Source organism: Talpa europaea, assembly GCF_964194135.1.
Source record: "Talpa europaea genome assembly, chromosome: 7".
Lineage (NCBI taxonomy): Eukaryota > Metazoa > Chordata > Mammalia > Eulipotyphla > Talpidae > Talpa > Talpa europaea.
In genome coordinates, this window is record NC_140074.1 from 49,876,796 (window position 1) to 49,893,989 (window position 17,194).

Genomic DNA, 17,194 nt, shown 5'->3' on the forward strand with positions numbered 1-17,194 from the left:
AAGAGTAGATGATTTGATATACACACAACATCCAGAGGAGTGCTAGATAATGTTAGTTTTTCTTCTCTGGTACTTCTGACAGCTTCTGACTCTGTAGACTCACACATCTCTTGGCATCCTTGAATAGCAGGGTGATGCTCACAGTTTAAAGACAGGAACTCTGTTCTCCACACCAGGAAACAATGCTGAAAAATTTAATCAGGGATATGTTGATAAAGCTGTCTTTTTAATACCAACCTGGAATAAAAATAAGTTGATTGATCATTTATGATGAAAAAAATCAAGTATTTGTGAAGAAATTTAGATCCAAAAACCTTGGGCTAAAAAATTTGAATTTGGAAAAAATTGGTCACAGAAGGACAACCCAAAATAACAGCAAACACCTCACAAAGGCAGGTGCTGGAGTTTGTAAAGAAATAAATTTAGGATGTAAATTTTTTATGGACAAGAAATAACCAAATGAAAACACGTTTATTAAAATAGAAATGAGCATGATATTAGATACCATTTAATTGATCAAAGAAGTAAATTCACTTAATGGCATTTGCTCCTAGAAATACCTCTTTTTTTTTTAAGATTTATTTATTTATGCATACAAGAACTGGGGTATAGGCCAGAGGTGGGTGGGTGAGAGGATTCACCAGAGACAGAGTGGGGAGTAGAACAGGTGGATCCACTGAAATACACTGCTGAGGGGAGCAGTGGGTGAGACAGTCTCCTGTCTCCTGCTGAGCCATGTGGGTCACCTCCCTGGCCTGGGATAGAACTCATGCTGTAGTGTCTGCTGATAGCTTCATAGTGCAGAGACTTAACCCCTTGCGCCACCAGGAAAGCCCTGGAAATACTTCCTTATGTAGTTTATCAGTGTTGGTGTGGTCCAGGCCTCCCCTACACACAGCATGCTCCATGACGACTAGCATCAGCTCAAGCCCTTGCTGTGGCTTTGATACTCCATGGCCTGGCTCTTGGCTCCCTGTGTCCTCACCTCCTGCACCTAGTCCTATGCCTTATCACACTGACTTCCTTGTCATTCCTCCCATATTCTAAATATGTCCTTCTTGGGTCTTGCCTTTTCATCTGCTGGGATGTTCTTTTTCTGGATATTACTAACTTTACCCTATCACTTCAGGGTGATCTGTACTCAAATGTCACTCCTCAGGAGGAATATGGGCTATGGCACTCACTCTTCACCACTCACCCTGCTTCCTATTAATAATGGGTAGTATTTTATTTATCCCATCTATCTCCATTTAGGTATTTTGAAAACCCCAGTGGCTTTACCTGAAAAGAAAATAGACATTAAAAATAAACACATCTATTTAGGAAGCCTGGAATATTCTCTCCATATGTGTAAATTTAGAAACCATTTAATAATGGTCATTATTATTTACTGATGTTATTATGGCTGTCTATTTATTTGGCTACCTCTGTCATCAGAATGTGAACTCTAAAGAGTCGGGTTCACTGTTTAGTTTATAGTATCTGAAAAAGAGCCTTCCATGCAGAAGGATCAACACTTATTTTTTGAACATTTCTGCATTAAAATGTTTATTTGTTAACAAGAGCCACCATTTTCCCTGGATCAAGCTGCAGAGTCAGGATGCCCAACAGTCAACATTGTAAGTGGAAAGTGACAGGATCCAAATATGCCACATCACCTGTGCTTGGCACGTTTGGCTGACATCAGCACTGTTCCAACAGTTCTGACATAAACCTGTCCAACTTCTCAGCACATAATTGAATATGTGATAGTACATATGGGCAAAAACATGCTCATAAGAGCAACAATAGCTTCACTCAAAACCAGAGAACCGCTGAATTCTTTCAAAATCTATCAACATATCAGAGACCTAGAAGGCAGATAGTCAGAATTGTAAGGTATCACACTTCTGTTGACTGTCAGCACATACCATGAATTAACCCATTTGAAGGTAGTTTGGGTTTGATGACTTGGAAAGGGGGCTGAAGTTGTCCCCACTTGGGTAGAATTTTATTTATTCCATCTCTCTTCATTTAGGTATTTTGAAAACCAAAGTGGCTTTACCCGAGGACAAAAGAGACATTAAAAACAAACATATCTATTTAGGAGGCCCAGAATATTCTCTCTATATGTATAAATTTAGGGGCCATACTCTATGAAGTTCAGGGAGGCATGGGCCAGGTGACGGGAGCAAGCTGCCCATCTGTGGGCAGCTGTGGGGTGGGTGGCAGTTCGAAGTTTCAATGATTGACACCCCTTTTCTTTTAATCAGGCAGCAGGGAGAGCCTGGACTCATGGCTGGATTCTCTTTCAATAATGGTTTTCTGTATTTCCGGTTAGAATAATTATGATTTGAATTGAATTTCCAAATTAGCTGAGCAGGGCTCCTTACTATTTACACTGCCTAAAACAATTCTTAGAGAATTCTTCAAACATGAAGGAAACTAATTTTACAAACTTGGAATGGAATAGTCATTTTACATATCATGAAGTTTAATTAAGAAGAATTGCTGAAGTGTATGTCAGTCATTCCACCTGTTCTGTTCCCAACAGTGTCTGTGGTGAATCCTCTCACCCCCCCCACACTTCTGGCCTGTACCCCAATTTTTGTATGCATAAATAAATAAATTAAAAAAAAGAATTGCTGAGACTCTTCTTGTGGGGTCATGTGGTCTGATTGTGATTGTGAATAAATTGATGTGTGGGTGTTTTTTTTTTTTTAAAGATTGATTTATTTTTTTATACATGCACTGGGTACATTCAGAAGCGTGGAAGGGTGAGAGAATTCACCAGAGCCAGAGCGGGGAACAGAACAGGCAGACTGATGAAATACACTGCTGAGGGGAGCAGCGGGCGGCAGGAGAGGTCTGCACGCCTTGTGGGACCCTCGCCCAGTGGCCGGGGGTCAAACCGGTGCTGCAGAGGCTGCGGGCAGCTTCGGAGCCCAGTGCACAACCGTTGCGCCACTAGGGGAGGCCCTGGGTGGTTTTTTATTTTACCCATGTCTCCAAGCAGACTAGGACAAAGGAAAGGCAGAGTTTCCCAGGCAAGTGTCAGAATGTGGTTCTTTAAAGACTGTGCTCTCATAGTATAGTGAGGTTCACATGCAAAAGCCAGAGGACTCTACAAAGTGGGTTTGTGTCTTCCTCTTTCTTTCATCTGGAACCTGTGCAACATAAAGTAACTTTCAGCTGAGATGTCTTCTTTTTATTGAAGTTGAGAAGCCTGTTAGGCAGAGGCTTACATAGCATGTCTGTGGTCTCAGCCAGGACCCTTTGGAATGACAGCCCTAAAAAGGAAATGTAGGATGAGTTGGAGTTTCAGAGAATGCTGCCATATCCCATGGGAACCAAGGAAAAGAACTGGGACCATTGTGCTAACTAATCTTGTTCGAAAGAAAGCTAGGGAAAGGAAACCATCAGGACGAATGAGTTTGTGGGAACTAATGAAAAGCAGAAAGAAGAAGAATCAATAATCTCCTGCATGTGGCTCTGAACCTCATTCTCTGTGGGCAGAAATCAGGTGGCTTTAGTGTGTGTGTGTGTGTGTGTGTGTGTGAATGCACACAGTAGGAGGGAGAGGGGATAGAGCAAAGATAGGGGTGGAGAGAGTGATGAAGATCTTGCCAAACTCTGTATGGCTAAGTGAGATCATATTGGATTAGTGTGGGCTCTAATTAGTAACTGGTGTCCTTGTAATAAGAGAGAAGGGACCGTGTGATATTAGAGATTGGAATGATGTAGCTGCAAGTCAAAGACAGGGCAATCCAGTAGCAATTAGGAAGGACATGGAAGGATTCTTCCCTAGAGCTTCAGAGGGAGAGTGCTTCTGTCTATACCTTGATTTCAGACTTTGACTGCCAGAATATGTGAGAGAATAAATTTGTTTTTTTTTTAAAGATTTATTTATTTATGCATACAAGAGCTGGGGTACAGGCCAGAGGTGGTGTGGGGGGTGAGAGGATTCACTAGAGACAGAGTGGGGAACAGAACAGGCAGACTGACTGAAATACACTGCTGAGGGGAGCAGCAGGTGAGACAGGAGAGGTCTGCTGTACTATGTGTGTTGCCCCCTGGCCGGAGATCGAACTTGTGCTGCAGAGGCTGTGGATTGCTTCATAATGTGGTGCTTAACCACTTGCGCCACCAGGGAGGCCTGAGAGAATAAATTTCTATTGCCATAAGACACTCATTTTGTGGTTTTGTTATGGAAGCCCTAGGAAACAAGGATAATAAGCAAAGGGCCATTATTTTCAGCTGGAAGCAGTTGAGGTAGTGGGGAGTTGGGTGGTTGGGGAGGGAAGACTCAGACACTGAGAGGTGAGGCAGCCTCTTGTCAGTGGTGCCAGGCACATGCTGGGAAAGGATGGTTGATTGATTCTCTGATTTCTCAGTCAGTAGGAGAAAGGGAATTTTTTTTGTTTTTGCTTTTGTGTTTTGTTTTGTTTTTGTTTTTTTGACTGGGTACAGGAACAATTCACTCTCAGGTATTTGGGTAGGGCCAGATTTCTCAACCTCCAACCTCTATCACTCTTTGTGACAGATTGCGTTTTCCAAAGGGAACCACACAATAGCTCCCTTCCCATTTGATCTTTGGAACTGTGCTACCTCCTATTATGCAGTGAGGTTTAGTTCTGGTCTCTTTGAATTAGGGCAAGAGTCTGATTCCTTTGAGATTAATAGGACATGGTGAAAGCAGTGTGGCAACATTTCAAAATCAGGTAATGAAAAGCAACCCTGATTCTTATCTACATACTTGAGCAGTAGAGGAAGACTTATTCTGGGGCTTGGAGTCACCTTATAAGCAACCTAACTTCCCAGTGGCTGCCATGTTGTGAAGAAGCTCAATCTAGCCCAAGTGGAAAGAGCATTCAGAGAAGTCCCAGGACTGCATAAAGAGAGGTTCTAGGCCCTTTTCTGGCTGCTCCCTGTCCTTCCTCCAACTGACACTATTCTTGATCCTGAGCCAAAACTGACAACCAATTTCTTCCTGACAGCCAATTACATGCACAAACTGTGAACAGTAGTAAATGATAACTGGGGACGGCCTCACACTTTTTGAACCACAAATAGAAACTAGCAATCAATCATATTTTGTATTTGAGAGGTCTAAAGGCACAAAGGCTCTACTTTTGCTACTTCAATTTATTTAAAATATTATTAAACTAGAAGTCAAATTTTTGCATGCAATTGTTTCCTGATTTTCTTAAGTTTGTTCCTGTATTTTTCATGTGTATAGATTTCTCATTAAGGAAAAGTACCCTAACACTTTATGGCCTCTGTAGTTGACTGGAGTGTGGTAAAGTCTTTAAGTAAAGAATCTATCTCAAAGGGGGAGCAAATAATAAAGCAAAGTGTGGGATTCTGAAAGTCAATGTAGTCAATAACACTGGCATTGTTTACAACCAATTATTTACCAAGATGACAGGACCAATGGAGAGAGGAAATTACCCATCCACCCACATAATTGCACCAATTGTTAAAATCATTTAACAGACCATAAAAAAAATCAATCCAAGAGAAGCATACAGATACATTTAAAAGTAGGTCTTTGTTATTTTTGGTCTCAACTCATGACCACGTTGGAGCACCTTAACTCTTTATCAGCAGGGTGACATTTCCAATAAATTATCTTGTCAATGTCTGCTCTTATGCTCTTTTTTTCTGGTAGTGAGTTTTTTCTTTTCTGAGATTTCTGTGTTTTGATTTTCATCATACCACACCTAGACTCTATGGAAAGGGAAGGGTGTTATGGGAGGAAGAAAAGAACCCATTATTGTACTGGGACCTAGGGTATCAAACTTCTCATGTATATTGTCTCACTTCACCTCAGCCTCTCCCCTCAGGGAGTTACTATTGCTACTTTCATTTTACAGAGGAGGAAGCTGATGTTCAGAGAAGTTAAGTTACTTGCTACACAACTTGAGAGGGCATTCAAATTCAGGTCTGTCTTTCTCTATTGAACAAGTCCATACTTTCTTAACCAAAAAATTTGGAGCCAGATGTGTTTGAAAATTCAGTAGGGTAAAGAATGGGGTCATGATACGTCTCCCATAGATAACTTAATAGTCGGGGCAGGGGGAGTTGACACAGGAAAATCAAGTCCATTAATATCTTAGCAGTGAAATATATCAAAACATTGAAACTAAATAGGATAAAAATATGAATTGCTTTATTTTATGGTTGCCAAATAATTTTGTAGCTATCTTGTGAAATTTGTAATTTTTAGAATTTGCATTTCATAATTCTGCATGAGGAGTTGTGGAAATGTATCATAGTTGTTCCCAGGAGAGAGTTGCATGCGTTTGTCCTCTTTGTCAGGGAACTCTGAAATGGAACAAGCTAGAACTGAAAAGCAAAAACAAAAACAAAAGCTTGATGCTGTTGGTCATTGACCAAATTTATATGTACAGGCATTTAAAAAATGAAAATGGTCTTTAGGACAAATTGGTAGCAGAATCATAATAATCTTCATAGGCCTGCCAAATCAAGAGAAGTGGGAAGACGGGGGAGATCTCTCAGTGGTTTTCATAACTCATCTTAACCCAATACCCATTGAGCTGCAACCTGCACAGAATAACATTTGGATCTTTCATGGACATCAGATCATTCCTCTCTTTCCAACCCCACCCCACACCTTTTGGATACTTCCTCTGATGATGGTTAATGGTACTGGTATTTGTCTCAGGTATTTAACTAACTCTAAAGAACTGGTTAGTTCAAGTAAAATGAAATTTTCAAGAGCAGGCCATAGTCTTATCTTGGAACATTTGTAGTTTATGTTTGATGGGTGTTCAGTCCTTGTTCTATTATTTATGGTTCTCTACTGTACTAGATTTCCTGGAGAAGCCCCATCTCCTAAATCATAGGAGATCTGTTTCTCTCTCTCTCTCTCTCTATCTTTTTTTTAAGATTTATTTATTTATGCATACAAGAGCTGGGGTATAGCCTAGAGGTGTGGGGGGTGAGAGGATTCACCAGAGACACAGTGGGGAACAGAATAGGCAGATTGACGAAAGTACACTGCTGAGGGGAGCAGCAGGCGAGGCAAGAGAGGTCTGTTGCACCGTGTGGGTTGCTCACTAGCCAGCCGGGGATTGAACTCATGCTGCAGAGGCCGAGGACAGCTTCATGGGTTGTATCTTAAATCTGTTATAAAAATGGTAGATGTAGTACAGACAATAATTTTAGAATGAATATAGACCTCTTTCTGTCATTTTAATATTTTCATGTGTTTTTTAGAGAAACCTATAATTTATACATTGTATTAGTCAAGGTAGGTTAAACCAACTGTATAACAAATAAGTTACTATATAGTAAACGATTAACTCAGGAAATCTGGGTGGCCCAATCTGAAACAAGGCTTAGTTCTTTTTTTTTTTTTAAGATTTATTTATTAATGCATACAAGAACTGGGGTACAGGCCAGAGGTGGGGGGTGGGTGACAGGACTCACCAAAGACAGAGTGGGGAACAAAACAGGCAGAATGACAGAAATACACTGCTGAGGGGAGCAGTAGGTGAGCCAGGAGAGGTCTGCCTCGCCATGTGGGCAGCTCCCTTGCCAGGGATCGAACTTGTGCTTCAGTGGCTGCGGATAGCTTCATAGGTTGTGCCCCAACACCCTGCACCACCAGGGAGGCCCACAAGGTTTAGTGCTTTTTTTTTTTTTAAAGATTTATTTATTTATCCAAGGACTGGAGTACAGGCCAGAGGCGCGGGAGAGTGAGAGGATTCACCAGAGACAGAGAGGGGAGCAGAACAGGCAGACGGCCCAAAAGCACTGCTGAGGGGAGCAGCGAGCGCGACAGGAGAGGTCTGCTGCACCATGTGGGACTCTCCTTGGCTGGCCGGGAATCGAACCCACGCTGCAGAGGCTGTGGATAGCTTCATAGCAGTGCACTCAACCCGCTGCACCACTGGGGAGGCCCGCAAGGTTTAGTTCTTGTCCAAATCTTGGGAGATAACCTCTATCTCTCTTGGAACAATCTGCTTGTTAAAAGTGTTTTTTTTTTTTTCACTCGAGGCTTTGGATTATGTCAAAAACTTATGTTAACAGTGTGATTCATGCTGGGAGTCTTGGCTCACATAGTACCAGGCTGATTTCTGGAGCGGATGGAACTATAGTCAGTCAAATGGGTGATAAGCTATGCCTATGTGATCGACCCTTCACTAAACCCCTGGGCATTAATCCCTGCTTGGCAATACATATCATTCTGGGAAGATGAAGCACTCTCCACAGGACTCAACTGGGACAGGAGGACTGGGTGCGTGTGCTGGTCACTCCTGCTCTCTGCCCTATGTGTCTTTTCTGTCACTGATTGTAATCTCTGTCCTTTACCGTAACACACTGTGATTATAAGCATAACAGCTTTCTAAGTTTTGTGAGTACTTTTAGTGAATCATTGAATCCAGAGGTGATGTTGGGAACCTGCAGACATAGCTATAAATCTTGACAGCTTAACAAAAAAGTTTTTGTTGTTTACATAAAGTCTGATGCAGAGCTGGTTGGGTGCTTTTTTGGCCAATATGCTCCGGCACTTAAGGAAGTGAACACTGCCATTTGCCATTTCAGAGTTATTGTTTTTTACTAGAAACAGATGGCAGAATAATGGTGTGAAAGGATGTTTTAGGAACTACACTTGTAAGTGTATCACCTCTGCCCAGATTACGTTGGACAGAATCCAGTCACATGGTACCAGTCACATAGTCTTCCTGTGTCATCAAGAAGAGGGATTTAAGGGCCTCCCTGGTGGCGCAAGGGGTTAAGATGCAACCTATGAAACTATTGGCAGCCACTGCAGCATAAGTTCAATCCCCACCCAGTAAGCTACCCACATGGTGCAGCAGACCTCTCCTGACTCGCACGCTGCTCTCCTCAGCAATGTGTTTCAGTCAATCCATCTGCTCTGCTCCCCACTCTGTCTCTGGTGAATCCTCTTACCCTCTACCCTTTTGGCCTGTACCCCAGTTCTTGTACACATAAATAAATAAATTTTTAAAAAGAAGAAGAGGGATTTAAGTTAGTGAGCATCTAACTGGTTGGTTTGGCTTATCACATACACCAAATCCTTAACTTCATAGATACTGGTATGTAAGGCAAAATCAACTTTAAGTAAGTATAAAAAGTATTGATTTAAAGAAAGATATTATAAAAGATCAAGTACAGACTAAGACAAATGGTGTACTACATGACAAAAATCTTGACATGGTAGGTGATTTAACTGAAGATTGACTATCACTGGACCAGACAAAGGCCATGCTTATAACTTGCTTCCATGATGATATCAACTAGTGAATAGTCTTCTTCAAGGTCTCTGGCTCTGTTAGTTTACAATTTTAAGAATTTGACATTTTAAGTCAATATCTCTTGAAATCTAGGACAGGGAAAATAATGGCTAGAGAATTTCATTTTCAAAAACATTTGCCATCTTAAAATTTCACTCACAATTTCCTTCTTGGGAGTGGGTATAGGAAAAATAAGTATATTATTTTTTGTAAAGAACAGTCCATCCTGGCCCAATATAGTACATTCCCTTTAAAAATTTTGCTTATTCCTGTATATGATTTAGATGGCTTAGTGAACATTTTCTTGTCAAAATCAAAGAACGATGTTTGAAAGCCCAGAGAAAACTTTTGACAGCTGACAAATCTTCTGAATGGAGTGAACTTATCAAAATAATTTTTCTAGGTAAACTTTAGTTCACCTTGTGAAGCTAAAATAGAACAAAGACAAACAATACAACAAACCAAACAATATTGGCAGACAAGTTGTATTAGAAAATTAGTATTGTACACTGCCAAGCATTGCCTGGATAGCAATAACAATTCATAGGGTAGCAAGTAACTAATTAATATACAATCAGATTTCCTAACAGTTTCTTAACAGTTCTTTACCGCCTGACCTTAAAGAATTCTAGAATTTTGGAATATGTTGAAATCAAGGGACAACTTGTTCATCCTTTACTCTTTGTCAGGGATATCTGAAAATGCTTGAAAATTACTTCAGAGTTGTAGATAGTGATTGACCAATGTGAGGACTTTTCTTAGCAGAACCTCTCATTGTCAGTGAATGTCTAGGTATAGACAACTTTTGAAGAGGATGAGTAATTTTTACCTGATGGTGTGGAGCCTTACATTTGACTTGTTGCTTGGTCTGCTATTTTGAAACAATATGGCAGCCTGTAAGTGTTCAAATAGATGAATTTCCTATACTATTTTTTTTTTTTTAATAGAGGCATGCTTTTATTTATTTGTTTTGCTGGTTTGTTTGTTTTGTTTATACATGCACTGGGTACAGTCAGAAGTGCGGGAGGGTGAGAGAATTCACCAGAGCCAGAGCGGGGAGCAGAGCAGGCAGAAGGACCGAAGTACACTGCTGAGGGGAGCAGCGGGCGGCAGGAGAGGTCTGCACACCATGTGGGACCCTCCTCCAGTGGCCGGGGAGCAGCCGGGGATCGAACCGGCGCCGCAGAGGCCGCGGGCAGCTTCGCAACCCAGCGCTCAACCGCTGCGCCACCGGGGAGGCCCAATTTCCTATACTATTGAACAATTTGTAGTGAGGTTTGGAAGAGTGAATATGGGGAAAGGTGATTGCTTTGAGTGGGGTCCTATAAAGAATTGAAAGGGATAAAAATAGAAATGGTATTTACTTATATTTATCAAGTGCCAGTTGCTTGAGTGCTGTCTTTGCATCATGAAATCCCAACGTCCCAGTGGGACTTGCTACTGGGTAGTTAATTCTCACAGTGGGCAAAGTAGAGAACAGAAAGCAGTGTTATCAGGTAGGTAAATGTTTACATGTTTTACCCCCAGATTGGAGTCCCGAGTTGAAACAGTTCACCCAATCATCTCTCAGTATCCCCACTCTCCACCTCAGTAATTAGCAATGTAACTGTGGGTGAGTTATGCTTGTCTTTGGGAAGCTTATTCCCAAAGGGTTTAACCAAATAATCTCTCAGGAGATTTCCTATGTTGAGAATCTCTGACATTTGAAACTATCATTTTGTTGAGGATAGGCCTCCCCAAGGTGTCTAGAATAAGCTATTCCCAAAACATGTCACTTTGGCACATGGTGCTAAAGTCAAGGGAGGTCCTACAGACTTTAAGAGAAACTGTTACCATTATCTTAACTACCTTGAAGAAGGCAAATCACCCAGATTTAAGGTCACCTCCAGTATAACCTTTCTACTGGAGAAACTTGCCATCTTTATGGCAAGCAAACATGTAGAATATCTGGTTTTGTCACGAATCACCCTGTACTCCCATGTGAATTCCCTCCCTCTCTCCCTGACAGCCCAGGACTCTACCCCTCTCTTTAGCTTAAGAATAAAAACCTTTATTGTTGTTGTAAATCTCTTACAGTGCCTAATTTATAAATTAAACTTTATCTTAGGTTCATATGTATAAGACAACACTATATATATATATATATATATATATATGGTTGATACTACTATGGTTTCAACTTCCACTGGGGGGTGGGTCTTGGAACACATCCCTTGAAGATTAGGAAGGTCTACTGTAGAGCTTCCCCTGCAGTTCACAAAGCTTAGAAACTCATTAGAGAGCAAGACACTAGTCACTATCAAAGTAAATGTATACTGTTAAAAACGTGCCCTGAAATGAGTGTAGGTCAGTCTGGGTTTCCCCCCACTTTGATAACTGGTGCTAGGATTAAAAAATGGACCAATCATGGGTGAGATAAATGGACCAATTAAGTTTAAGCAAAATAGACCAGTCTGTAGAGACTCAGGCACTTCACCTGCCTCTAGTCTGCCTCTCACAGCACCTGCAAGGAGACAGTTGAACTTCACCCAGCAGCTCAAAGAGCTGACCACACCCTCTGCTTCTCTGGCACCACCTCCTGCTGCTGTTGGGTCCATCACTGTCTGGTTCGACGTCCATGAGTGGCCTTTGAGACTTCTGGACCACTGTGGACACTATCTTGGGTGAGACAGCCTGCCGCTTGTGGCCTTAGAAACTCTTTCGTTTTCCTCAATCTCCTGTTTGTTAAATAAACCCTTTTGTTGTTAGACCCTGCACCTTAGTGGTCTTGCAATTGTGTGCTTGGGTGAGAATCCTTGACAGTGCCCTGTGCCCGCCTGCGCACTGTCCCTTGGCAGTGTTTGAGCACTCTTTTGGACTGTTTGCACTGTTTCAGTACTGTCTCACATTCTGCCAAGCCCTGAGATGTCCCAATGTTTGCAGGCTCAGACACCACGCATGAGTGGGGGTGGGAGGGGAAGGAAAGGGTGGGAGTAGAAGAAGAGGGGAATGTTAGCTGGGCCTCCCCTCCCTATCTTCCTTCCTCAGTCTGTTGTAAGCATGGGCTTCTGCTGGCTGCCATTTCAATATTTTTTTTTGATAGACAACACATGGTTCAAATGTCAAAAGATATTGAAAGATAGCCAAGGAGGTATCTTCTTTCCACCCGTGTCTCACTCCCTTCTCCTCTCACCCAGTTGCTCTGCATCCCACCCCTGTGTAACTACTGTTGCAGTTATTTGTGTGTGCTTCCAAATTGGTTGCATGTGTATCCATGAAAATACAAGCAAAAAAATACAACCAAATCTTGAACAAAACAAGTGGTGTCTTTTGTTATACTTTTAATTTATCCATACATTTTTAATTAATTTATTATTTTTTGACTTTTTAAAATTGTTATTTATTTATACAAGAACTGGGGTACAGGTCAGAGGCACAGGAGGGTGAGAGAATTCACCATAGACAGAGCAGAGAGCAGAACAGGCAGACGGACCAAAGACACTGCTGAGGGGAGCAGCGGGTGAGACAGGAGAGGTCTGCCGCGCCCTGTGGGTGTCTCCCTGGCCGGCCGGGAATAGAACCCGTGCTGCAGAGGCTGTGGACAGCTTCACAGCTCTGCGCTCAACCCGCCGTGCCACCAGGGAGGCCCCGTACATTTTTAATTTAATGAGCTTTTCCACAAGAAGTGGAAGTAAGGGAGCTAAATATTATTTGACAGCTATTCAGGGAATTTGCACAATTACTCCGTCATTTTACAGAGTGGTGAATCAGAGGAATGTCCACTAGTTTAGACTAGTAACTTTGGACTTTCTTTTATTCTTTCCCTCCCTTTGACCCTTCCTGGCTCCTCCTGTCTTGGCTTTTCTCCTTCTCCTTACTCTCTTTCTCTATTTTGAGTAGGTAAATTCTCCAGGTGTATGCTACTCTCTTGATCTGCCCAGACATTGTTGACCTTGCTCTTTATTGTCAAGACCTGAGGTTCTCACTGAGTCACTCTCCAAAATTTAGTCTCAACTACACAATACTTAGCCCATACACATACGGGTCTCTGCTGGCAGATTTTCTTCCATCAGAATATGCAGATACACTCCTGTCAACTTTAGTGAGAGATTCAAAATGAAGTTTGCTTGTTGAATGAATCTGACTATCAAGTGTAATTTGGCTTGGGTAAATACTCAGCAAATAATCAAACTGTTTCTGCTTCACTGCTCCTGGGAATGCAAACTTTCTGATGCCAGTTCAGAAGGGCCCTTTGAACTGCTCTTGTCAAAACACCATGTGGGAATTCTCCTTCCAGGGCCAGCATTACCGATACTGCCAGTACTTAACTCAATATTTTAATAAACATGTTGAGTGGAAGCCAACTGGTTAGTTTGTGGAGCTAAATGAATTTAGAAGTATGATCAATGAAGCAAGGCAAGGCGGGGAGCACTCTCTCGTTCTGTAAAGAGGGACAGCTCCCCATCTCTCTGCCCTCGGCACTAGTTTCACCTGATCCAAAGGTGCCAGACACTGGTGATAAGCCTGCTATTAGCCTGACCACTTAAAAAGAACCGTGGCAATAACCTATACACATTCCTTGAAAGAGCTATTTCTCCCATAGTGGTGCTTTTATTTTCCTCCTATGACAGTGTCTCCAGCAGACCCTAAAAAGTATTCTTTGTCCTTCAGTCATGTCAAGGTGATATGACTTAAGGTGAGCCTGGGTCTCCTTGCCAGAAGCAGCTCTCAGAACCTGGGTGATTTCCAGCACTGGGTGGTTATGAATGGAAAAGGGTGGGAGATATTTGGTTATCAATGCATTACTTCTGAGTGTCCCCCCCGACCCCCAGCGAGTGTGTTCTTTTGAATAATAACTTGATGGAGTGACTTCCGCAGGAAATGGTCTCCCTCACAGGGGACTGTGCTTTGGTGTTGATGTGAAGGGAGGGGGCTGCAGTTAGTAGCAGGGCTGGTGATGATAAGATAATTGATTTACTCCCAGGATTTCCTTTGTCACTCCCTTGGAGACATGTGTGGGCTGGTCTTAAAATGTACAATAGGGAAGGCAGGAAATCTGTCCTGGAATTGGGTGGATTTCAGGCTACACAGTTTAGACAGGGAAAGCGCAAGCCAATGAGGGGGATACAGAGTCGCTACTGGATAAAGGCAGCTCTTAATGATCAATTTCATGTATTTATTTATTTAAACTTTTTTTTTTAAAGATTTATTTATTTACACAAGAACCAGGGTACAGGCCATATTCGCGGGAGGGTGAGAGGATTCACCAGAGACAGAGTGGGGAGCAGAACAGGCAGACGGAATGAAAGCGCTGCTGAGGGGAGCAGCGGGTGAGACAGGAGAGGTCTGCTGCGCCATGTGGGAATCTCCCTGGCTGGCCGGGAATTGAACCGGCGCTGCAGAGGCTGCGGACAGCTTCACAATGTGGCGCTCAACCCGCTGCACCACCAGAGAGGCCCAATGATCAACTTTATTATCCTTCTGTGCCCCCGTGTGTGTGTGTGTGTGTGTGTGTGTGTGTGTGTGTGAAAGCGAGAGAGAGAGAGAGAGAGAGAGAGAGAGAGAGAGAGAGAGAGAGAGAGAGAGAGAGAGAGAGAGAGAACTCTCAGGTTCTAATGCCTCCTTATTTTTCACAATTATGTAGGGCTGTGGAGGGGGAAAGTGCTATTCTAGTGAGGTCAGGCTTCAGGTCTGAGTGGAGAGTGGGGACGATTCCTGCCCTGAGAGTGGACAGGCTCTGGTTGGGGCTCTTGGCCCAGGGGCCTACTTTTTCAAGGCAAGTCAGTTAGTTTTCCTCTGGGGCCATCCATGTTCCAGCCCTTTCCCATTTCCTGGAATTCTAACCGCCATCACCACCCCCTCCTTCTCTCGCCCAGTTTCTGGTGTCTTTGCCTCCTCAGCTTCTCAGGGACCCACTTACCCTACTGTTTATGGTGAAATGTAGACTGGTCCTGTCCCATGTCCTCCTTCTGCACCTTCATCCATGTGGCCTCTCGTGCCTCACCAGGATTCAGGCATTTGAATCCAGGCTCTGGGGAGGTCCTGATGACAGATGCCCCTTGCTGATTTTAATTATCCCTTTCAACCTCTGATTTATGTTCTGGATCCACGACAGGACCTCGAGTTGCTGCAGTCATGGCAAGGTCACCCTGATCTTCCTGATTTCAGATGTGCAGGTGGTTTTTAGTAAGTACAGTGCCTCATTTTTGTGCTTTTGTTTTAGGGCTGGGAGAACAACCCCATGATAGATCTAATGATAGATCAGAGAGAACAGTGGATTTGGAGTCAAGGAATTGAATGGTGGCTCCCCCACTTCTAGGAGTAAATCTCGGGCAGTTCTGGACTCTCAGGGCTCTTGTCTAAACTGGAGAGAATGTTAGCCACCATCTAGGCTCATGATGGATGCTAAATAAAATCATATTCATATTCCCCCTGGCACAAAGTAACAGCAATAATAGTTTCTTTTTCCTTTTCTTTTCTCTCTTCCCCATAGCCAGGACTTCACACGAGGATTAGCTGTCTTTAGAATGTGCTGCTATTTAACCCTGGTAGCTGTGATCCACACCTCCTACACAATTCACACAAATTATGGTGTAACCTGAGTGTCAGGAATAAGGGCATACATTAAAAGTTTCCCATGGACATTTTGCTTTCAGCAGTAGTGGAAAGCCCAATTGTCTCTAGGTAGATGTTGGTTGCTACTAGGCAATATGAACGGTGACTTACTTGACTGCAAACACTGGCAAATACCATCGCTTGCTTATCTCAGCTGGGCAGGATGTGTCCTGTCCTTTGGTGGTTGTAGCATAATGCAGTTGTAGAAAGCACAAAGGAATTTTGGGCCATGCAGCCAGTGATGGTTCAGGATGCAAGGGTGGGTTACGTGAGTCCTGTCATCTCTCTCCAGGCTGAGCCCTTAGTCCTGAGGTCTACTGCCTCCCACTGGAGGGTAAGTTGGAGACACTGGATGAAAACAAGTATGTAGTATATGTTCTCAGTGAGGGGGCACAGGTTTGGGTTGTGGTCTCATGATATTTCTTTACTCATTACTGCAAACTATTCCATATTTTACGGAATGTTAATAGAGGGACATACACTGGTGAATACATCACTATTTGCACCAACTCAGCAGGTTGTAAGTTGATGTATTACCGAGTCAAATTGTCTATCTCTTGGGATTTCTGCATCTACTGCAGGGATAATTCTTAATTGTAGTTTCATAATTTAACCAATTTAAGGATACTGGAATAAAGTATTTGAAGCTATTATGTGGCTAATGGTTTAGGCATTTTCATATTTCTGTCTTTGGAGTGATAAATGGATAATGTGTTTAACTTTTCCACCAACATTAACTGCTCACATCTAAAATGTTGAATTAAATGATGTAGTGTCCTTGGCAGTGTAAGAGATTTTGTTTAATAGGCAATGTCTATATCGGGACCTAATTCACCTCAGGTTAATGTGATTTTTAGTTAATGTAATTTTTCCCACAAGGGGTGTTCAATGTAAATCTATCAGACATATATGGATTTCTGTGACCTTGTAACAACCTCTCTGGAGATTACATAAAAATCCACTCATATCCCCATTACTACCCTGATGGTTAAGGTGACATGAAGTGGTATGAATGATATAAAATGAAGCCAGGCTATCTCACTCATTTCTTTCCCTGATCTAGAAAAGCATGTGCATTCAACACCTATGCTTATAAGAAGAATCATTATTTTATTGTATTGTATATTTACAAGTCTCCATAAAGTATTTCTTATATATTTTTCCCGGCACCATTATGAGATTGTCAGGCTTTTCCTTCTATTCTTCTCAAAAAACATACCCAAAGTGCCGAGAGTGGACAAAGAGGAGCTTGGCTAGGCTTCTCCTGAGCTAGACATCCTTCTATGTTGGAGTTCCCATATGATGGTAGAGCATAAGCTGTGGTCAGATTACCT